General features: G+C 34.9%; 3 non-coding genes across 3 annotated transcripts; 1 reads left to right on the top strand and 2 right to left on the bottom strand.

Annotated features, from left to right (window-relative positions):
* Positions 1 to 6,487: 6,487 nt before the first annotated feature.
* On the top strand, positions 6,488 to 6,560 carry Trnav-aac (transfer RNA valine (anticodon AAC)). Its single transcript has one exon. It is a non-coding gene; the product is annotated as a tRNA-Val (tRNA).
* Positions 6,561 to 7,534: 974 nt separating this feature from the next.
* Positions 7,535 to 7,606, bottom strand: Trnam-cau (transfer RNA methionine (anticodon CAU)). Its single transcript has one exon. It is a non-coding gene; the product is annotated as a tRNA-Met (tRNA).
* A 1,972-nt stretch (positions 7,607 to 9,578) lies between these two features.
* Trnam-cau (transfer RNA methionine (anticodon CAU)) lies at positions 9,579 to 9,650 on the bottom strand. Its single transcript has one exon. It is a non-coding gene; the product is annotated as a tRNA-Met (tRNA).
* Positions 9,651 to 21,877: the final 12,227 nt, after the last annotated feature.

Raw genomic sequence — 21,877 nt, 5'->3', positions numbered from 1 at the left:
ATTTGCAAGTTGGCAATCTTATCATCATACTTGTAAAAATTCTCATTTCAAATTCATTTTAGAAATATACCAAACAATCACTTCTGGTAAAACCTTTTTCTGACTGGTGCATGAGCTTGAATCTCTCTCACGCATGCACGCTAGCACACACACACACACACAGAGAGAGAGAGAGAGAGAGAGAGAGAGAGAGAGAGTATACACATTGCATGTTGTTATTTCCCCCACAAATATTTAAGAAGCAGACTAATTTACAGCGGTAGCGTGTACATAAATCACATGACAGGCGATATTGAAAAGGTTTACCTAGAATTCATAAAATATGCATTGAATGACAGGCAAAATCATAGACACCTCTATTTATCGATACATACTTTGAAACAGACAAAATGCCTCTGATGATTACACTTAAGTTTTTAAAATTCTTGTTCAAATTGATACACAATAGAAAATGCGTTCGGAAATATTATGACATCTTGGCAACAGAATGTGAAAACTTTTAAAGAAATGATTATGTAGGATAGGTCACCATAAAAACACTTCGAAAGAAAACAGTATTATGTAAACTTTGTAAATCCGAGGTAAAGGACGAATGTCATTGTATGTTAAAATGTGTATTCAATTAATCTTCGAACAGATTTTTTTTTTGGTTTGATTGTTAGCCCCCCCCCCCCCTTACTTCTTTTTTTTGTTGTTGTTGCAAAGAGAGACATAATATAGGCATTGGAATTTGCGGATTAGCCCCCAAAAGTTTTTGGCAGAGATTTAGCTCAATTCTCTGATTTCATTTTGTATTTATGGCATTGATCACTGTTCGTTAAGTTAGCCATTTCATTTAAAACTGTATGAATATAAAGTTGATAATATTGCTGACCGTTATTATTACATTTAAATTGCACGGTCCATGGGGATCCGGTTAGAATAGGTCCTCAGCATCCCTTTGCGTGTCGTAACTGCATGTAAGAGGCGACTTAATGGGGACCGTGGGAATCCGGGCTAGAATAGGTCTTCGGCATCCCCTTGCGTGTTGTAAGAGGCGACTTACGGATCATGAGACCGGCAAAACCGAAGCCCTGTGTCACAACAGGTGTGGCACGATAAAGATTCCTCCCTGCTTAAAGGCTCTGAGCGCCGAGCATAGGCCTAAATTTTAGAGCCCTTCACCGGTTATCAATGGATGGCAATTCTAGAATATCAGTTTTCGAGAAATACTATGTGAAGCTCTGAATGCATCAACAAAAGGGTGGGCAGCACTGAAATTCCTAGTCATGTTGAAAAAGATCTATGGCTGTATGTTTACCATCCCTATCTCAGAACGATTTTGAAAGCAAGATTTTCAAAAACGATCAATCTTTGACCTTGTTGCGAAAAGGTGGCGAAATTTAAGATCATAATTAGAAAATCACAAAAAGTTCTTCAGAATGTTTACAAACACATTGGATACGATAGTAATTACAGAATAATTCCCTGTTCTCATTTGCCTAAACTGGTACCCTGTTGACTTTGCATCTGTAGCCACCAATCAGCGGGGTACCAGTTTAATATATTGTCCTCCAGACAAAATTTTTATAAAGGGCTAAAACGTAAAAATTACTTCAGTTTCAAAGCGCTGCAGCTATAGCTAACTCATAATTAATACTACAAATTTGTTTTTTGGAGTTCTTGCAAAATATTGTGATGTCATTTTTGAGATAAAAGATAGACCCTATGCCTTTAAAACTGCGAAGTTAGGTGCGTATTCCTCATTGCTGCACATTTATGCTGTTTGCAATGTAATTTGTAGGCCCATACGAAGCATTTTCCCAGAGGTAATAAATGCTGCTATCAGCGGAGACTGCCATAATCAACTAATAAAGCCGTTCAAGGACTACGATGTGTCTTCGAATGAAATGTGTGAAGCTATGAAAGTCCAAAACTTCATAGTTATTTCGGATTTCAAACATTTCGGTTGAGCATCACTGAAGAGACATTATTTGTCGAAATGCGCATCTGGTGCATCAAAATTGGTACCGTATAAGTTTTACAATATGTGTGATGTGGTCTCATACATCCAATGTGATACGACAGAATTGGTACTCTAAACACTTTGTTCTCTGTGTTCCATCGGATGTTCTTACCGAGGGTTCAAGAAACCCTAGCAACTCTGATTTGGAAAGCGGTTATGAAGCGGAGCTTCAGTATACGATCGAAAATCCTTCTACATTCAGAATGGGTGATGGAGATCTAACAAGTGAGAAGTCTGAGCTTGAAGATAGTCCAAGTAATTCTTCAACGCCCAAAAAGCAAAAACTGGACAAGGACGGAACAGAAAACTTAGAACATTCAGTCAGATGGCCTACACCTGATATAAAAGAGTCTCCTTTCCAACCCACCAATCTCATATTTCCTTTATCAAGTTTAGGGGATCAGAAAAGGTCTTTTCAGGGATCTTGGTGTGGGAAATAGAAATGGCTCCACTATGATGTGTCCTTAGATGCAGCATTTTGTTTCTGCTGTATAACAGCTTACAAGGGTGGTATGTTGTCCAATCATAATAAGGAGAAGGCATTTTTGTCAACGAGATTCCGTAAATGGAAGAAAATCACAATGCGCTTCGAAAAACATGCCAACAGCAAGTGTCATAGAGAAGCAGTTGAGAGATCGTTTACGCTTCCAAAAATATTGAAGGATGTTGGTGAATCTCTCAGTAAACAACACTCGGAACAGAAAAAGACACCAGAGATTGCTTCCTGAAAATACTTTGGAATTTAAGATATCTAGCAAAACAAAATATTCCAATCAGGGGGAAACAGGAAAGTTCTCTTTATTTTCACGAGTTGGTTAAACTGCAGACAGATAGTGATCCTGTTTTGCAAGTATGGATTCAGAGAAAAACTGACAAATATGTTCCATTACAAGTTCAAAACGACACACTTTAAAAAGTAATGGCCAATCAAGTTCTTAGAAATGTTATGAAAGATTTAGAGACTGTCAAATTTCTAACCATAATGGCTGATGAGACTACTGACATTTCTAATAGAGAACAAACAACTCGTTATTTGCCTCCGATACATCGATGACCAGTTTGTGCCACACGGAATTTTTGTCGGCTTTTATGAAGTCGACGACATTAAAGCCGATACAGTCGTTTCTGCAATCACTGATACCATGATCAGGTTCAATATTCTTTTTTCTTTTCTTTTTTTTTTTTTTTTTAATTATTATTATTATTTTTCAACATTCTGTACATAGTTCATGGTATATCTTCATAATATATACATGTAATATAGAATTACAGAAGTGTTTATTTCTTATAGAGAGAGAGAGAAAGAAAGAAGGAGAAAGAGAGCTATGAAAATATTTGGTTCCATCTGTTCCAAAGGGCATCAAAATTTTCAGTATCACCATTTTTATAAGAAATGAATTTTTGTGTTTCGTAGAATAAATGATATTGCAGAACGCACACTCAAATTTTTCTCTGTACACCTTTCTGTATAAATACATGTATAATACTTTAACCAAAGGATGAGAATATTTTGTATACCCATGTTTTTCTCAAGGATGCCTACTATAAAAGACTTTTTTGTAAAGACTAGTTGACAATTTGTTTTCTGTTCTATGTAAACTTCAAAATCAGATAGAAATGATTGAACACAATTACATTCCCATATTATATGTTCTATTGTTTCCTCCTCATTGTGACAAAAGGTACACATTTTTTAGTTCACTTTTTTTTTTATTTTAAATAAAAATGAGTTTGTTGATAAATTTTTATTAAGTATTCTATATTGGAACCATTGAAGTTTACTCATTTTTGTTATTATGAAAGGTATTTTGTGGATTATTTTTGCACTCAGTATTATCTATTTCTAAGAGTTCATCCCATCTTGTTTTACCTGTTGTCACAGAGGAATTTTTGTTGAGAAGTTCATAAAAGCATTTGGACTTTCTACATTTCAGTACATTGTATATGTTAGACATAATGAATGGATTTGCCAACTTTTTAAAACTTATGTTTTTGGAAGACTTTTTAATCCATGTCTTTATTGCATGAATGATGCTTGCATATTCTCAAAAAAATGATTTTCACATTCGGATAAGTATCACAAAAAGTTTCATACCTAAAAAAAAAAACTACCATCTTCTTCAATAATATCATTTATGTGTCTAATGTTACTGTCAAAGAGTTGTTTATTAAAAATGTTTTCCCACCAATATGAATCATATGATTATAAAATAGAGGTGTATCTGCAGTAGCATTTGATTCTGTATCAGCATTTTGTAGTTCAATCCAGGATTTGAATACATCTATCCAAAAGTTGTTTTTCAGGGATTTCAAGAGTTATTTGACATATTCAATCCCACAAGAAATGAACATAGTTCAAAGCCAGGTATTAAGTCATTCATTCCCCTGTTTATAGAAATAAGTTGTCGTATCCAGAATAATTTCATTGATGCTTTGAAAGATTTTAGATTAATCATCTTTAGACAAGGACATCTTTTTTTACTCTATGAGTTGAACCATTCCATACAAATGAGAAGAACATTTTTTTTCTAATTCTTTACAAGAAAACACAGATGGGTTGGGGATAGACATAAAAATATTATTCAATAGGGGTAGAACTAATGTTTTAATGACTGTAATCTTGCCAATGGGGGTTAAATGTCTTTTTCCCCATTGATTTAGAATGGATTTGATTTTTATTAATTTTGGATCATAATTTAGCTTAGGCATTTTGTGCAATTCAACATAAAACATAAGGTTCAATATTCCTTTGAATCGATTACGGGGTCAGTGTTATGATATGGCTGCCTCAATGGCAGGGTCAAAAAGCGGAGCTGCAAAGCAAATTTTAGTGAAAGAGAGCAGAGCTCTTTATTCGCACTGCTATGGTCATGCTCTAACTTGGCATACTCTGATGGTGTGAAATCATGTGCAATTATGAGAGATGTCCTTGAATTAACGCGTGAAATAACAAAATTGATCAACGAGTCGCCAAGAAGAGAAGCAATTTTTTTTTTAGAAATTTGAAAGAATCTGAGAATTTAATAGACTTCATCACCTGGAATAAGAGTTTTGTGTCCAACAAGGTGGACAGTTCGAGCAGGTGCTCTTCAGAGTGTAATACTTAACTACAAAGTATTATTGGGTGTATGGGAGGAATCAATGGAGTATGTAAAAGTATCAGATATGAGATGCAGAATAAGAGGGTTTATGACCTACATGAACAAGTTTGACTTCCTCTCTGGTTGTCTGTTAGGTGAACAGTTGCTCCGTCATAGCGATAATCTTAGCAAAGCCCTTCTGACAAAAACTTTGTCTGCTGCAGAAGGTCAGAAAATGGCTCTCAGCACGGTGAAAATTCTGGAGTCTCTTAGAACCGACGAAGCTTTTCTCTCATTCTATGAGGATTCCAAAAAACGAGCCACAGATTTGGATATTGATGGTCCTGCATGCAGTGCCTCGTCGAAGACCTCCGAAAAAAATTGACGAATGATCTCTGTATCACCACGACACATGCAAAGATTTGTACAGTTAAATATTTTGAGGCAATTGATTTACTTGTGAATGGCATTAGAAATCGTTTTGATCAGCCTGGATATGCCAAATATATGCAACTGGAATTGTTATTGTTGAAGGGGGCCAGAGGAGAAAATTTTGATTAGGAATTTGAATTGGTCATAATTTTTTACGGTACAGAAATTTAAGAATAATTATTCAATTTCAAACACTCAGGTGCAATCTCCCTAAAGACATCACTCTTTCCATTCAGACAACAACTGAATTCTTCAAAACAAAAGGCATATTACTGTATAGCGAATTGTAATGCCAGCAACAAATGCTACCAGCGAAAGAATGTCCACTGCACACTGCGCAGCATCAAATCGTATATGCGATCAACTATGACCCAAGTTAGACTAAATAACCTGATGACCCTTCACGTATATATATATATATATCAAGAAGAGATGGAGAATTTGGATCTACGGGGCGTGACAAATGAATTTGTTAGTGAAATGAACACAGACTATCCGTTTTTGGAAAATCTAATGAAAGGACTGAAAAGTTGTGACATTTTGATGAGCCAATAATTCACTAAGTATTGCAGTTCAGTTACAACTTGTATATGAATTCAATATTCAATAAGAAGTAGCTTGTGTGTGTGCTCGACGTAGAAACTTTTTGTTGTTGTTGGTTTAGCCCTCACCCCCACTTTCAATTTGCTTCCGACGCCTATGATAGACTAGCATGAGTTAAAAAAAAAAAAACATACCATGCACAACAGACCTAAGCCCAAGGGAGCTAACTCGCACATTCTCTATTTCTAATCTATCCATTATCTTTTTTCTTTCTTTTTATCAATTACAGTGTTACAGAGGACTTTAATATCTTGTAGTGTAGTAAACCACAAGATTACATGTGGGTGGCTGAGGCCAGGGTCACCACTGTCGAAATGAAAAACGAATATTAGAATGATCTTTATTTAACACCCAGCTCTTCATGAATGGTTTCATGGTGTAGTGGTTATCACGTCTGCTTAACACGCAGAAGGTCGCGAGTTCGAGCCTCGCTGAAACCTCGAATTTTTTTCCCCCTCATGAACGATATCCTGCTACCCAGTCTTACTCAAATGTTAATAATTGTTTTTTATAGTCACGTGTTAAATTACAGTTCACATATTAACATAAATATCTAATTTTGAACCATGCAAGAAGGGCCAATATTAAAGTTTCTTTAAATATGCATACAATGAGCTAGGGTTAGGGATATCTCAGTAAGGATAATGGATGGATATATATATATATATCCACACAAGTAATAGTATAATAAAGAAAAATTAGAACGCCGAAAATAACTCAACTGGTTTCATTTTCAAGAGTTATGTACTGAATATTACAAGATATTAAATGGTGGAGCTATGTAGGTCATAACTCTTGAAAATATGGACATTGTGTGTTTAAGGTTGTTCCCCACAGGCTTATTGAAAAATATCTCTACCATATCTGTATATATTTGATATAGTATTTATGTATATGAATGTGTATATATATGTATACGTATATGTCTTATACATTCATTTTTTAAAGTAATATCGTGTATGTATTTATACATATGTCATTAATAAAAACAAATGCATCCAATCCAATGTGCCCCTGGCATCATTGGTGAGGAATAAGCGGGAATAGCCTAGGATATTTCATCCCAACCAAAAGTGTACGCTTCCAAATAAAAAATATAAATCATAGTAAATCAATATTATATTTTCCAAGATATCCTTGCAGCTAATATGTGGTAAGAAATAAAATTTAGTGATTACGAGTCATTACATTTAATACTATTTCGTGTATGTAAAATAAAAAAACAAGCACAATTGTGATGAAAGATGGCGAAATTTTGGATGAAAACATCACAAGACGATAATTTCCATGTTTACAGTAATTATTTCGGATAATTCACAATTACAAACATTTAATCAATTGCAAAAATGGGAAAATGACAATTATTGTGGCAAGTAACATTTCTCTCAGTTCTAATTTTTATAAAATGATTATTTAGCAGAGCGTGGTTTCGATCCACGGACCTCTGGGTTATGGGCCCAGCACGCTTCCACTGCGCCACTCTGCTTATATACACTGTATCCACACAGACGATTGTTGTGTTTAGGTGTTGAATTTAAAGGATACGACTAATGCGGTATTACATTAGATTGCGTCAGATTTCTTCCATGTGTAGGAGAGAGAGAGAGAGAGTCATGCTGTACTTTGCCTTCTACTTAATAGGTAACTCAACATTCTCTCTTGAACATGCAATTTTCCCGCCGCGGTGGCCTTGAGGTTATCTAGCCTTCGCCCCGCATGCGGAAGGCCGGGGTTCGCATCCCGGCTGTGACAGACCCAAGTCGTTAAAACAGGTAGTGACAGTTCCATCACCAAACGCTCGGCATCAGGTGTGAATGTCACGGGTTTAAAAACTGATGTCCCATGTCGCAGTAGGTGTGGCACACTAAAGAACCCTCAGTGCTCAATGGCCATGAGCGCCGAACATAGGCCTAAATTTGAAGCCCTTCACCGATCTTGGTAACGTCTCCATATGAGTGAAAAGTTCTCGAGTGAGACGTTAAGCAAAATACAATCCATCAATCAATCAATTTCATTATCTCGATCAATGAAAAGAAATTGGAAGGGCGTTGTTGGAATTGCGAGTACATCATCGAAAGATACAAGAACCGGTAGATGTCGGTGTTAACGATCTGTAATAAGAAATAAAGTTATCAAAATCAAGTGTAATTTTGTCAATTGAGAAAATTATTACATAGAAATAGAACACTTCGATCGATTATGCTTTTCTATTTTTCAAACTTTACATCCAAATCCTCATTGGTTTTCCTGTAACTTTGCCTGAGATTCATTTGGCAGCAGATGCAGTTGAGTCCTTTAATTTGATTTCAGGAATATTGTATGAACAAGGATTAAACAACAAGCATGATCAAAGTAAATCATCACAAATAAATAATTTGTAATGCACGCATGATTAGCGTTTGTTTCTTTACTAATCATTCCTCACGCATATCAATTATTTCTTTTAATAAACCTTAAAAAATTTACGCGTTAATCTGCATTTCATTCCAAATTTAAAACAATAATAATCTCCAAATTACGGCTCCTGAATTTTTGCTTACGACACACAAAAAATTTAATATGCCATAAGTTGACCCTCAGTGTAACTTTTCACGAACATGCAATTATTTAAAAGTTGATAAATACCATTCATGTTTTTCATGATATCAGAAAGGAATAAGATAAGTTGGGGATGAGAAGTTTTTTAAAAACTAAAATGAGCTATACCATCTCTTTAAATATTTATACGCCCTTTTACAATGATCTAGACTTTCTTTCAAATGTCTTGCAAATAAAGACAATTTTTATACAGGATGGTCTTTCCTGGTAAGAACTGAAATTCAGTGTACATGTATATGGGTCCATTCATTACTTTCATCAAGCAAACAATTCGCTGTGGTGAAAAGATGGAGATTTCAAAAATCTTTGCACAAAAAATGCCAGTGTATAAGAATGACAAGATTGCTACGCGTAGCCATGTCCCCCACCGCCATAAAAATGTTGAAGGACTAAAGTCCTATAACTCCGGAAATTTGTGGAATAAAAATTGTGGTGGAATATGATCAACTACATATTGTGACTATCAATCCTTTTAAAAAATTGAAGAAAATCCGTACAGCGGTTTCGGAGGAGTTGCGTCCACAAAGTCTTCCTCTAGTGTAACATGCACTATTCAACTCCCATAGCTCCTGTAAAATTTGTCGAATTCAAAGGACGGCGCAAAATGATCAACTGCATATGGTGATTAACAATCCTACAGAATTTGAAAAAAATCCGTATAATGATTTCGGAGGAGTTGTGTCCACCATGTCTGGTGGGACGGACGGATGCACGAACACCGGTATTTCTATGTTCCCTTCCGCGTAGCAGTGGGGGATAAAAAGATCACAAGACAAACATTTTCTTCTATACAGAGACAGCTGATTTACAAATGGAACCATTTAATGAATTAGAATAATACAATGTATAAAAACAGTTTTTAGCAGAGCGTGGTTTCGATCCACGGACCTCTGGGTTATGGGCCCAGCACGCTTCCACTGCGCCACTCTGCTTATATATACTGTATCCACACAGACGATTGTTGTGTCTATATGTCTAGTTTAAAGGACACGACCAATGTTGTATTACTATGTATTGCATCAGATTTGTACTGCCTTTAGGAACACGAGAGAGAGAGAGAGAGAGAGAGAGAGAGAGTCCCACACTGTAGTTTGATTTCTACTCAATAAGTAACTCAACATTCTCTGATCAGCATACATTTTCATTCTTTTACAATCAGAAATTATACATCTTTACACATCGTTCAATTTTGTTATCACGATGAATGCAGACAAATTAGAAGGACGTTGTTTGAATAAGATTCTACATCATCGAAAAATACAAACACCGGTAGATGGCAGTATTAGCAATGCGTGATCAGAAATAAAGTAATCAAATTAAAGTGTAATTTTGGCAATCAGAAAACTATTCAATAGATTTAGAACATATATATGAAACTCAAATTTCTCTGAGCTCTGAAAAAATATACACACAGCAAATCAAGGTTTCGATCCATGGCCCTTTGGGTTATGGACCCACAACGCTTCCATTGTGCCACTCTGCTTAAACAGATGGAGATTTTAAAGGCCATAAGCATTACTTTGAACTCCTTCATAATTTTGTCAACTAGAGAATTGTTGTATAGACAACATTTTTGTTATGTAATCAGACTATTTAAGATAGTTTTATTCATGATTATCATTGTCAATGTCTTTACCTAAGCCTGTCCATTCTTAGAACAAAATATGTAATGTTTTTAAGTAGCATATAAGCCTCATACTGTCCATTCTGTGAGAGAGAAAACCTTATCTCTTCCGTATGAACAAAGGACTAAACAACAAGGACGATCAAGGTAAAATATCACAAATATACAAATACTAATAAAACCTTACGCATATTATTCAGTCCTTTTAAAGATATGGTAAAGATAATTTTGTTCAACATTTTCAAAGAATTAGAATGAGTCAAAATCACCCGTAAAAGTCATTTCCTGTATTTCATTCCAAGTTTGCAACAATTATAATCTGAAAATTACGTCCCATTAAGTTTTGCTTTAGGTCTGTTTGGACCGGGTGTTCAATCATTTATGTACTTTGTAAAATGATGTGCATTACTATAAAACATATTTCACTATAATGAATTACTTCCTTACTTACTTGTGTCTTTAAAATAAGCCCAATTGTTATAAAAGGATCCCCTTTTCTGATATAATAACGTAGAAAATGAAATTACAGACACCTGTCTATCTGTAAACATCACTCAATGCATAAAATGTCTTTAAGATATATCAATTTTGAAATGAATCAGTATAAATCGGGTACCTGTAAAGTGCCAAACGAAACGAAATGAAACCCACCGAAACGAAACAGATTGTATAACCGAACTCTTTTAATTATAATTATTAAAAGTGGTATCTCAGGCCCAAGGGCGGATCCAGAGGGGGAGGGGGTCCAGACCTCCTCCCCCTTTTTGCAGACCAACAAATTTAAGCTATTCAATTTTAACGAGACTTTGAGTCAAAATGATATGAAATGTAATTGCATCATTCAAATTTATTAACACCAGTGTATCATTTAATTCTACGATAAATAAGACGAAACACTGATATGTATATTTACGATATTTTCGTCAGATACAAGTGTCACTTAAGAATTCTTAAAAAGTATATGTAGCAGTAAAGTTTTGTTTAAGAAGCAGACAATTTTAAAGTGAAAAAGAAGTCCCAGGAAATGCTCAGAATGCCGGATTTTGCACCATTTTATCGCAATGCATTAATGTCTTTTGGATATACATTGTATCAATTTTGAAATGAATCAGTATAAATCATAATAAATCCATATTATATTTTCCAAGATTATGTAGTAAGAAATAAAATAAATTTTAGTGACTACGGGTTCATACATTGCTTTTACATGTATGTAAAAGCAATAGTTGTCACTTGTGATGAAAAGATGGCGATTTTCAAGATCTTTGCGTAAAACTTCACCAATGTTTAAGGATATCAATTACAAAAATCGGAAAATCACAAAGTTTGTTGCAGGTATCATTTATCTCCGTTCTAATTAAAAAAACAAAAGAATTTTTAGCAGAGCGTGGTTTCGATCCACGGTCCTCTGGGTTATGGGCCCAGCACGCTTCCACTGCGCCACTCTGCTTATATATACGTGTATACACACAGACGATTGTTGTGTTTATGTGTTGACTTGAAAGGATACGACCAATGCGGTATTGCATTAGATTGCGTCAGATTTTTTCCATGTTGAGAGAGAGATATAGTGTGTGTGTGTGTGTGTGTCATGCTGTACCTTGGCTTCTACTTAATAGGTAACTCAACATTCTCTCTTGAAGATGCATTTTCCTTCATTTATAATCAGGAATAATAAAATTCATTTGCTTTCTTTACTTATCGTTCGATTTCATTATCTCGATCAATGAAGACAACTTGGAAGGACGTCGTTGGAATTGCGAGTGCATCATCGAAAGATACAAGTACCGGTAGATGACAGTGTTACATGTAACGATATGTCATGAGAAATAAAGTGATCAAAATCAAGTGTAATTTTGTCAATTAGAAAATTATTATGTAGAAATAAAACACTTCGATTGATTACGCTTTTCTATTTTTCAAAATTCTTATTGGTTTTCCTGTAACTTTGCCTGAAATTCATTTGCCAGCAGATGCAGTTGAGTCCTTTAATTTGATTTAAGGAATATTGCATGAACAAGGATAAAACAACAAGCATGATCAAAGTAAATCATCACAAATATATTGTAATGCACGCATGATTAGCAATCGTTTCTTTACTAATCATTCCTCACTCATATCGATGCAATTATTTCAAAGTTGATAAATATCATTCATGTTTTTCATAATATTAGAAAGGAATAAGATAAGTTGGGGATGAGAAGTTTTTTAAAAACTAAAATGAGCTATACCACCTTTTTAAATATTTATACGCCCTTTTACAATGATCTAGACTTTCTTTCAAATGTCTTGCAAATAAAGACAATTTTTATACAGGATGGTCTTTCCTGGTAAGAACTGAAATTCAGTGTACATGTATAAGGGTCCATTCATTACTTTCATCAAACAAACAATTCGCTGTGGTGAAAAGATGGAGATTTCAAAAATCTTTGCACAAAATATGTCAGTGTATAAGAATGACAAAATTGCTACGCGTAGCCATGTCCCCCACCGCCGTAAAAATGTTGAAGGACTAAAGTCCTATAACTCCGAAAATTTGTGGAATAAAATTGTGGTGGAATATGATCAACTACATATTGTGACTAACAATCCTTTTAAAAAATTGAAGAAAATCCGTACAGCGGTTTCGGAGGAGTTATAATAATAATAAATTCTTTAATTTAGACAGAATAGCACAATTAGTACAAATGCCTAGTTTACATTGCGTCCACAAAGTCTTCCTCTAGTCTAACATGCACAATTCAGCTCCCATAGCTCCTGTAAAATTTGATCAACTGCATATGGTGATTAACAATCCTACAATATTTGAAAAAAAAATCCATTTAATGATTTCGGAGGAGTCGTGTCCACCATGTCAAGTGGGACGGACGGATGCACGAACACCGGTATTTCTAAGTTCCCTTCTGCGTACCAGTGGGGGATAAAAAGATAAACATTTTCTTCTATACAGAGACAGCTGATTTACAAATGGAACCATTTAATGAATTAGAATATATACAATGTATAAAAAGAAATTTTAGCAGAACGTGGTTTCGATCCACGGACCTCTGGGTTATGGGCCCAGCACGCTTCCACTGCGCCACTCTGCTTGTCAAGCTTAAAGGCCACGACGAATGTTGTATTGCTGTGTATTGCATCAGGTTTGTACTGTCTTTAGGAACGAGAGAGAGAGAGAGAGAGAGAGTCCCACGCTGTAGTTTGATTTCTACTCAATAAGTAACTCAACATTCTCTGATCAGCATACATTTTCATTCTTTTACAATCAGAAATCATACATCTTTACACATCGTTCAATTTTGTTATCACGATAAATGAAGGGAAATTAGAAGGACGTTGTTTGAATATGGTACTACATCATCGAAAAATACAAACATCGGTAGATGGCAGTATTAGCAATGCGTGATCAGAAATAAAGTAATCAAATTAAAGTGTAATTTTGTCAATCAGAAAATTATTCGAGAGATTTAGAACAGATATATGAAACTCAAATTTCTCTGAGCTCTGACAAAATATACAAACAGTAAATCAAGGTTTCCATCCATGGCCCTTTGGGTTATGGACCCACAACGCTTCCATTGTGCCACTCTGCTTAAACAGATGGAGATTTTAAAGGCCATAAGCATTACTTTGAACTCCTTCATAATTTTGTCAACTAGAAAATTGTTCTATAGACAACATTTTTGTTATGTAATCAGACTATTTAAAATGGCTTTATTCATGATTATCATGGTCAATGGCTTTACCTAAGCCTGTCTATTCTTAGAACAAAAGATGTAATGTTTTTAAGTAGTATGTAAGCCTCAAACTTTCCATTCTGTGAGAGAGAGAAACTGATCTCTGCCGTATGAACAAGGATTAAACGACAAGGACGATCAAGGTAAAATATCACAAATATACATAATACTAATCAACACTCACGCATATTATTCAGTCCTTTTAAAGATATGGTAAAGATAATTTTGTTCAAAATTTTCAAAGAATTAGAATGAGTCAAAATCACCCGTAAAAGTCATTTCCTGTATTTCATCCCAAGTTTAAAACAATTATAATATTAAAATTACGTCCCTGTAAGTTTTGCTTTAGGTCTGTTTGGACCGGGTGTTAAATCATTTATGTACTTTGTAAAATGATGTGCATTACTATAAAACATATTTCACTATAATGAATTACTTACTGACTTACTTGTGTCTTTAAAATAAGCCCAATTGTTATAAAAGGATCCGTTTTTCTGATATAATAACGTAGAAAATGAAATTACAGACACCTGTCTATCTGTAAACATCACTCAATGCATAAATGTCTTTAAGATATATCAATTTTGAAATGAATCAGTATAAATCATAATAAATCCATATTATATTTTCCAAGGTTATGTAGTAACAAATAATATAAAATTTAGTGACTACGGGTTCACATATTACTTTTTTATGTATGTATGTAAAAACAATAGTTGTGATGAAAAGATGGCGAATTTCAAGATCTTTGCGTAAAACTTCAACATCACAACTAAGACGATACTTTCCCTGTTTACAGTAATTATTTCGGATAATTCACAATTGCAAACATTTAATCAATTACAAAAATTGGAAAATATCAAAGTTTGTTGCAGGTATCATTTATCTCCGTTCTAATTAAAAAAAAATAAAATAATTTTAGCAGAGCGTGGTTTCGATCCACGGACCTCTGGGTTATGGGCCCAGCACGCTTCCACTGCGCCACTCTGCTTATATATCCAATATGTACATCTATCCACACAGACGATTGTTGTCTTTATGTGTTGAATTTAAAGGATACGACCAATGCGGTATTGCATTAGATTGCGTCAGATTTCTTCCATGTTGAGAGAGAGAGAGAGAGAGAGAGTCATGTTGTACTTTGACTTCTACTTAATACGTAACTCAACATTCTCTCTTGAACGTGCATTTGGCCTTCATTTAAAATAATAAAATTCAATTGCTTTCTTTACTGATCGTTCGATTTCGTTATCTCGATCAATAAAAATAAATTGGAAGGACGTTGTTGGCTTTGCGAGTGCATACAAGTACCGGTAAATGGCAGTGTTAACGATCTGTAATAAGAAATAAAGTGATGAAAATCAAGTGTAATTTTGTCAATTAGAAAATTATTATATAGAAATAGAACACCTCAATCGATTATGCTTTTCTAATTTTCAAAATTTACATGCAAATCCTCACTGGTTTTCCTGTAACTTTGCCTGAGATTCAATTGGCAGATGCAGTTGAGTCGTTTAATTTGATTTAAGGAATATTATATGAAGAAGGATTAAGCAACAAGCATGATCAAAGTAAATCATCACAAATAAATAAATAAATTGTAATGCACGCATGATTAGCGTTCGTAACTTTACTAATCAATCCTGAAGCATGTCAATGATTCCTGATAAAGTTCATTTTTGTTTAAATATTCTTATTTTTGTATCTTCAAAATCAGCCCAGTTTCTATAAAGGATGAATTTTCTGAAGTAATAATACAGAAAATTAAATCAGAAACCTGTTTTTCTGTAAACATCATTCTATACTGTATATTTATTCAATCAATTGATGGTAATTAACTTTGGGTCTACATGTATATATGTTAAGAAAGTTTAACTTTATAACATTTACACAAAGTACAATTCACTGTACTATAGATCATCACAAGCCACGGCTGAAATGTACACTCCTCTTCCCTTTCACCCGTGGCTCTCTGCGTGACAATTTCTTCGTTTCTTATACAAGCATTCTTTACAAGCATTTTAATGCACCGGACCACTCCATCTTGTCTATGAGGGTAAGGATTTTGGAGAAAAAAATCACCATCACACAAACAATCCAACATTAAGCACCCCTTTTCGTAGACAACGAGAAGATCACTGGATCAGGACCCTAGGCACTGCATTTCCATATGGATGCAATGATAATGTATATGATGTGGGAAATTTGACTAGTCCACAACGAAATAACGTTAATGTGATGGGACTCTTTCCCAATACTCACAGACGGAAACGCAGTCATGGACATCGTTCATATAAAAGACCAAGTATAAATGATGTCACATTTGATTCACTTTTGCCTTACGTCAACAGACAATTAGGTCCACATCATATTCGTACACAACTTTACTCTGTTACATTGAGAGTTTCACACACGTTATTTGAAGAAGATACAGCTAGTCTATACTTGGAGTTTTTCAACACCTGAATATAGACTGAACTCTCTGATTATGGATGTTGCCAATCACAGGCTCTTTAAACCAGCACGGGTTTTAGTTCGTCAATACAACCTATCATTGGGTCAAATGTTGTCCGACGTGTTTCAAAAACGTCTACGTGAGAAGAAAAAATCTCTCGCTGTGGCCTTCAATTCGACATTTCGATGACGTTTTGTCTATTAACAATAATAACTTTCATTCATATGTCGAGGTGATATATCCCATTGAGCTCGAAATAAAGGACACCACAGAGTCGTCTACTTCTGCTTCATACTTAGATATTTTATTGAAAGTAGACATTAACGGCAAACTGACAACTCAACTGTATGACAAACGGGATGATTTCAGCTTCCCCGTCGTCAACTTCCCATATTTATGTAGCAATATTCCATTATCACCTGCATGTGGTGTTTATATCTCTTAACTGATTCGATATGCAAGAGCTTGTTCTGCGTATAGTCAGTTTTTAAATCGAGGTAAGCTACTGACAAACAAGTTGATGGTACAGGGGTTTCAACAGTCTCGATTGAAGTCAGCATTTCGCAAATTCAATGGTCGTTATAACGATCAAGTTCGTCAATACAACCTCGCATTGGGTCAAATGCTGTCTGACGTTTTTCATACCGATTGTTAAGCCGTTCTTGGCACACTGGTTTTGACTGCGGATAACTCCGTTTACCTGATCAGGATATAGGGCTCACGGCGGGTGTGACCGGTCAACAGGGGATGCTTGCTCCTCCTAGGCACCTGATTCCACCTTTGGTGTGTCCAGGGGTCCGTGTTTGCCCAACTATCTATTTTGTATTGCTTATAGAAGTTATGAGATAGATCACTGTTCGTTAGCTTCACCTTGCATACCGAAAGCGGTTCAATTCATTCATTCCGTAATCCCACGAAAAAGAATACCACCAAGCTCAGCAAATTCATATGGACATTGAAAGACAAAAATATTGACTACAAAATCAAGTGGGAAATTTTAGGAAAAACATCATCATACTCAAACATTTAAAAAAAAGTGCAACCTTTGTATTCTAGAGAAATTCTTTATAATAAGTCATCCCGAAAAATCTTCATTGAATAAGCGTTCAGATCTTGTCAGCACTTGCCGTCATTCCCATAAATTTCTATTTACTCAATCCTGTGTGTAATCATGCTTAGCAACTATCCAGTGTTTCTGTTTAACATACTCAGCCATGCGGATGTTTTTCGTTTGATGTCATTTTTCTCCCGACAAGTGAGGGGAAACCATCCCCTTACGAAACAGCCTGTAGAGAAATAAATGTTATGTGATTGAACTCCATCTGATCATCAATTTATATATATGCATATATATATATATATATATATATATATATATATATATATATAATCAGCTGAGCCCTGGTCTCCACATTAACAATCACTATTTTCTGGTGTTATTTTCAAATGCAAATAAAGATATATTTGGCGACAACCCCCGACGTTTAGACCCAAAGACACTTTGGCCCAAAAGTTGGATACTTCGGCCCAGACGTTTCGGTCCAAAAATTTGAATATTTCGGTCTAAATGTTTGAGACACTTTGGCCAAGACCAAGACGTTTCGGTCCTTTTTTTGTTTTTTTATTTGGAGACAATTTGGCCCAAGTTTTAGCTCTTCTGAGCCGAAGGCTCGAAGAGCTAATCATATGGCCATATGTCTGGCGTGCGGTGTGCACCCTTGGCCAATTTTTGTCAAATTTGTCACAGGGTATCCTTGATCCAAGGGCTTTCATTTGTACCAAAACTAGGGTTGTGACCCTTTAACAAGGGGGGATAATTAGGAAAATGCAAACAAAAGTAGTGGTTGCTAAGAAATCTTGTTCTCAAGAACCACAGGGCATATTATCACCAAACTTCTGCATAAGGATGAAGATAGGTTGTAGATAAAAAATTGTTCAAGGCATCATCCTGGGGCAAAGGGTGTGGTCTCAAGGTCACTTCAAAGTTGACCTTAAATTTTGTTTTGTTAAAACTTTGATATTTTGCTTAGTATAAGGACTAGTATCATCAAATTTTGTCAGTTGATGCATCTTAGGACCTTATATGATGTTGTCTCAAAAGTAGGTCATAGTGACCTTTTTTTCAATTTCGCAGGTAATTATTATTAAATGGATTTTGATGCATATCTTGGACACTTTTGAGCCTATGATCATCAAAAGTTGTCAGTTGATGGATTATGGGACCTTGGAGTGCGTCATGTAAAAAGTATGCCACCATGACCTACTTTCTGAATTATATGCCTAATCATTTATGAATACATTTTAAGTTGTTATTTCAGATACCGAGAGGTTTAGAATCATCAAACCTTGTAAGTTGATGCGTCTAGAGGCCTCGAAACATATTTATTTAAAAAAGTAGGTCACAGTGACCTACTTTTTGAATTTTGCAGACATTCAAATTTCACATTTTCAATTTTAGATGCATATTTTGGACACTATGAAAGCTAGGATCATCAAACTTTGTCAGTTGATGCATCTTGAGTCTTTATTGTTTGTTGACCAAAATTTATGTCACTGTGACCTACTTTTGGAATTTCACGGCTATATTTGAATATTTCAGATACTATTTGACTTACAATCATCAAACTTTTTCGGTTGATGGGTCTTGAGTCTTCAGAGTGTGTCGACCAAAAAGTAGGTCACTGTGGCCTTCTTTTGGAATTTGACGGATATATTTGAATACTATTTGACTTTTCAGTTGATGCATCTTGAGTCGTTAGTGTATCGACCAAAAGTAGGTCACCGTGACCTACTTTTGGACAGTTGCATTTAAATTTTCAGGTTCTATTTGACTTAACATCATCAAACTTTGTTAATTGATGAATCTTTGTTAGTGAGAATTTTTTCCTGTTCTACAATGTATCAGAAGAGCGATTCTAGGCCCATGGGCCTCTTGTTTATTTTGCCAACATCACCCATATTATTGCAATATAACAACATTATAGTACATTGACACTTCGGCCCAATGACATTTCAGCCCTGAGACACTTCGGCCTAAATGTTAAATAAAAATTTTGAATTATTCATCAATCAATTCCTTTGGCTTTTTTGGTATTTTGTTTTCATTTCATCATTATATTGATCATCCGTTTGTTTTATTTTCTTACTCCTCCTAGGTACCTGATCCCACCTTTGGTGTATCCAGGGGTCCGTGTTTGCCCAACTATCTATTTTGTATTGCTTGTAGGAGTTATGAGATTGATCACTGTTATCTTCACCTTTCATCACCCATGATTACGTTTCAACAACATTATGATACATTGACACTTCGGCTCAACAACACTTCGGCTCGAATGTAAAATAAAAGTATTCAACACAAACGGGTAATCAATATAATGATGAAATGAAAACAAAATAACTAAAACTAAAGGAATTCAATGATGAAGTAACCGTGTAGAATCGGCATGATTGAAGTGTAACCTGGTTAAACGCGCTAATTGTTAAACAAAAACACGCACAGTTTGGCAAGCACCCTTGTGTACTCCCAGATAAGTCTGGAAAGCTAACTGTAAGCAGTTTGAGAGAAGCCATTTGACATCCTTGTCGTTTTATTGCATACCACTCCTTAGATGCTATTAAGAAAAGAAATATGTCGGGTGAGACTAGAAGTTTCATTATAAAATAGTACATTCTGTATATATGGGTTCCCATTTTTCGCAAATGAATATATGAAAATTCAATTTAAAACCAAAAACACGACTTAATCATCCACCAAAAAAGTCCCTTTATGGATAAATGCATTCAAGATATTTCGACTTAATATTTCTACGGATATAACATTTCGAATATTATCTGGAAGATAGTTTCGTCTGATAGGTCAAATATTTTGTTAAAATATATACACATTATGTTAAAATGTTTTAGATGTCATTGGGCCGAAGTGTGTCTGACAATCGTTCATATATATGGATGAATTGATTGTATATCATAAAGTTACTTTAGATGATTGTATATCATGAAGTTACCTTAGATCAGTCATCTACTAGTATTTCCACATCCATGCCAGAATAAATGTGTTCAACAGCTGAGAAAGAAATCCAGTGTAACATACCTACCTTAGGTAGATTTTCAATTGAAGGTATGAAACTGGACACTACGATGATTTCTTATTACACTGGTTTGAATGACTATGATAATTTCATTCTTCTCTTTATTAATATTCTTGGGCCAGCAGCTTTTGACTTGAAATACAATATCGGTTTGTTAAGTCCACAAGATCAGTTGTTTTAAACTCTGATGAAACTCAGACAAGAAAAAGATGTGGAACTTGCTATGCTCTTGAAAGTTTGTGAATCTACTGTTTCTAAAATCATAACGACTTGGATTAACTTTTTATATTTTCAATTAAAAGAATTAGAGGAACAATTCTGTCCTTCTAAAGAAATCATTAAAGAACATATGCCAACAGATTTTGCTTAGATGCAACTGAGCAACCTATTTACAAATCATCAAATGTTAAGACCCAATCCAAAACATGGTCTTCTTATGAACACAAAATACATTGAAAACCATGGTAGGCGTAACTCCCAATGGAGCAGTATCTTATGTATCCTCTACGTATGGGGGCTCTGTGTCTGACAGACAAATCAATGAACACTCTAATCTGCCAGATGTAGACAAATTTGATGCTAGTGACAGCATTTTGAAAGATCGGGAAATTCTTGTTCAAGATGTATTTGCGAATCAGAATGTTTTTATCAATACACCTACATTTCTCCAGGGCAAAAGCCAACTCATCGTCGCAAACCGCGGGGTATTGTTTCATTCTATTTCACAAATTAACAGACTTTTAATTTTAATATCAACATTTTATATGCATTACTAATACAACTTGCTATAAGTTCATAGCGAGATACTTTTGATTTGACGCTGCTTAGCGAGGTACAGGGACATTAAGTGAGATTCTTACTTGTACGAGTATTGCATTTCCATGTTTATGTTTTACCTGAATTCTCGATGATATATCCGTATGTCAGATTGTCTGATGTCCCTGCACAATGGTTTAGGACCATATTGCGAACCCTATCCGAGTAACCAGCCACCCTATATCAAAATTTGAATATGTTAAACATGTGGAAAAAACAATGGAAAAACATTATTATACTTTATTCAATGTATGGTATATGGTCATAAACTATTGCTTCTATTCATCAGGGAACTTCACATAATAATATTCATGTATTTTTACCTGAGTATGAATGTTTGGGCTTATGAAATGTCTGCAGGATTTTTGTGCATGATCCCTGAATCCTCAAACGTTTTCCTTCAGTAAAACATAATTTGAAATACATGTACATGTATTCTGCG

This window comes from Ostrea edulis, chromosome 1 (genome assembly GCF_947568905.1).
Source record: "Ostrea edulis chromosome 1, xbOstEdul1.1, whole genome shotgun sequence".
NCBI classification, from domain to species: domain Eukaryota; kingdom Metazoa; phylum Mollusca; class Bivalvia; order Ostreida; family Ostreidae; genus Ostrea; species Ostrea edulis.
This window is presented reverse-complemented; position numbering and strand designations above follow the sequence as displayed.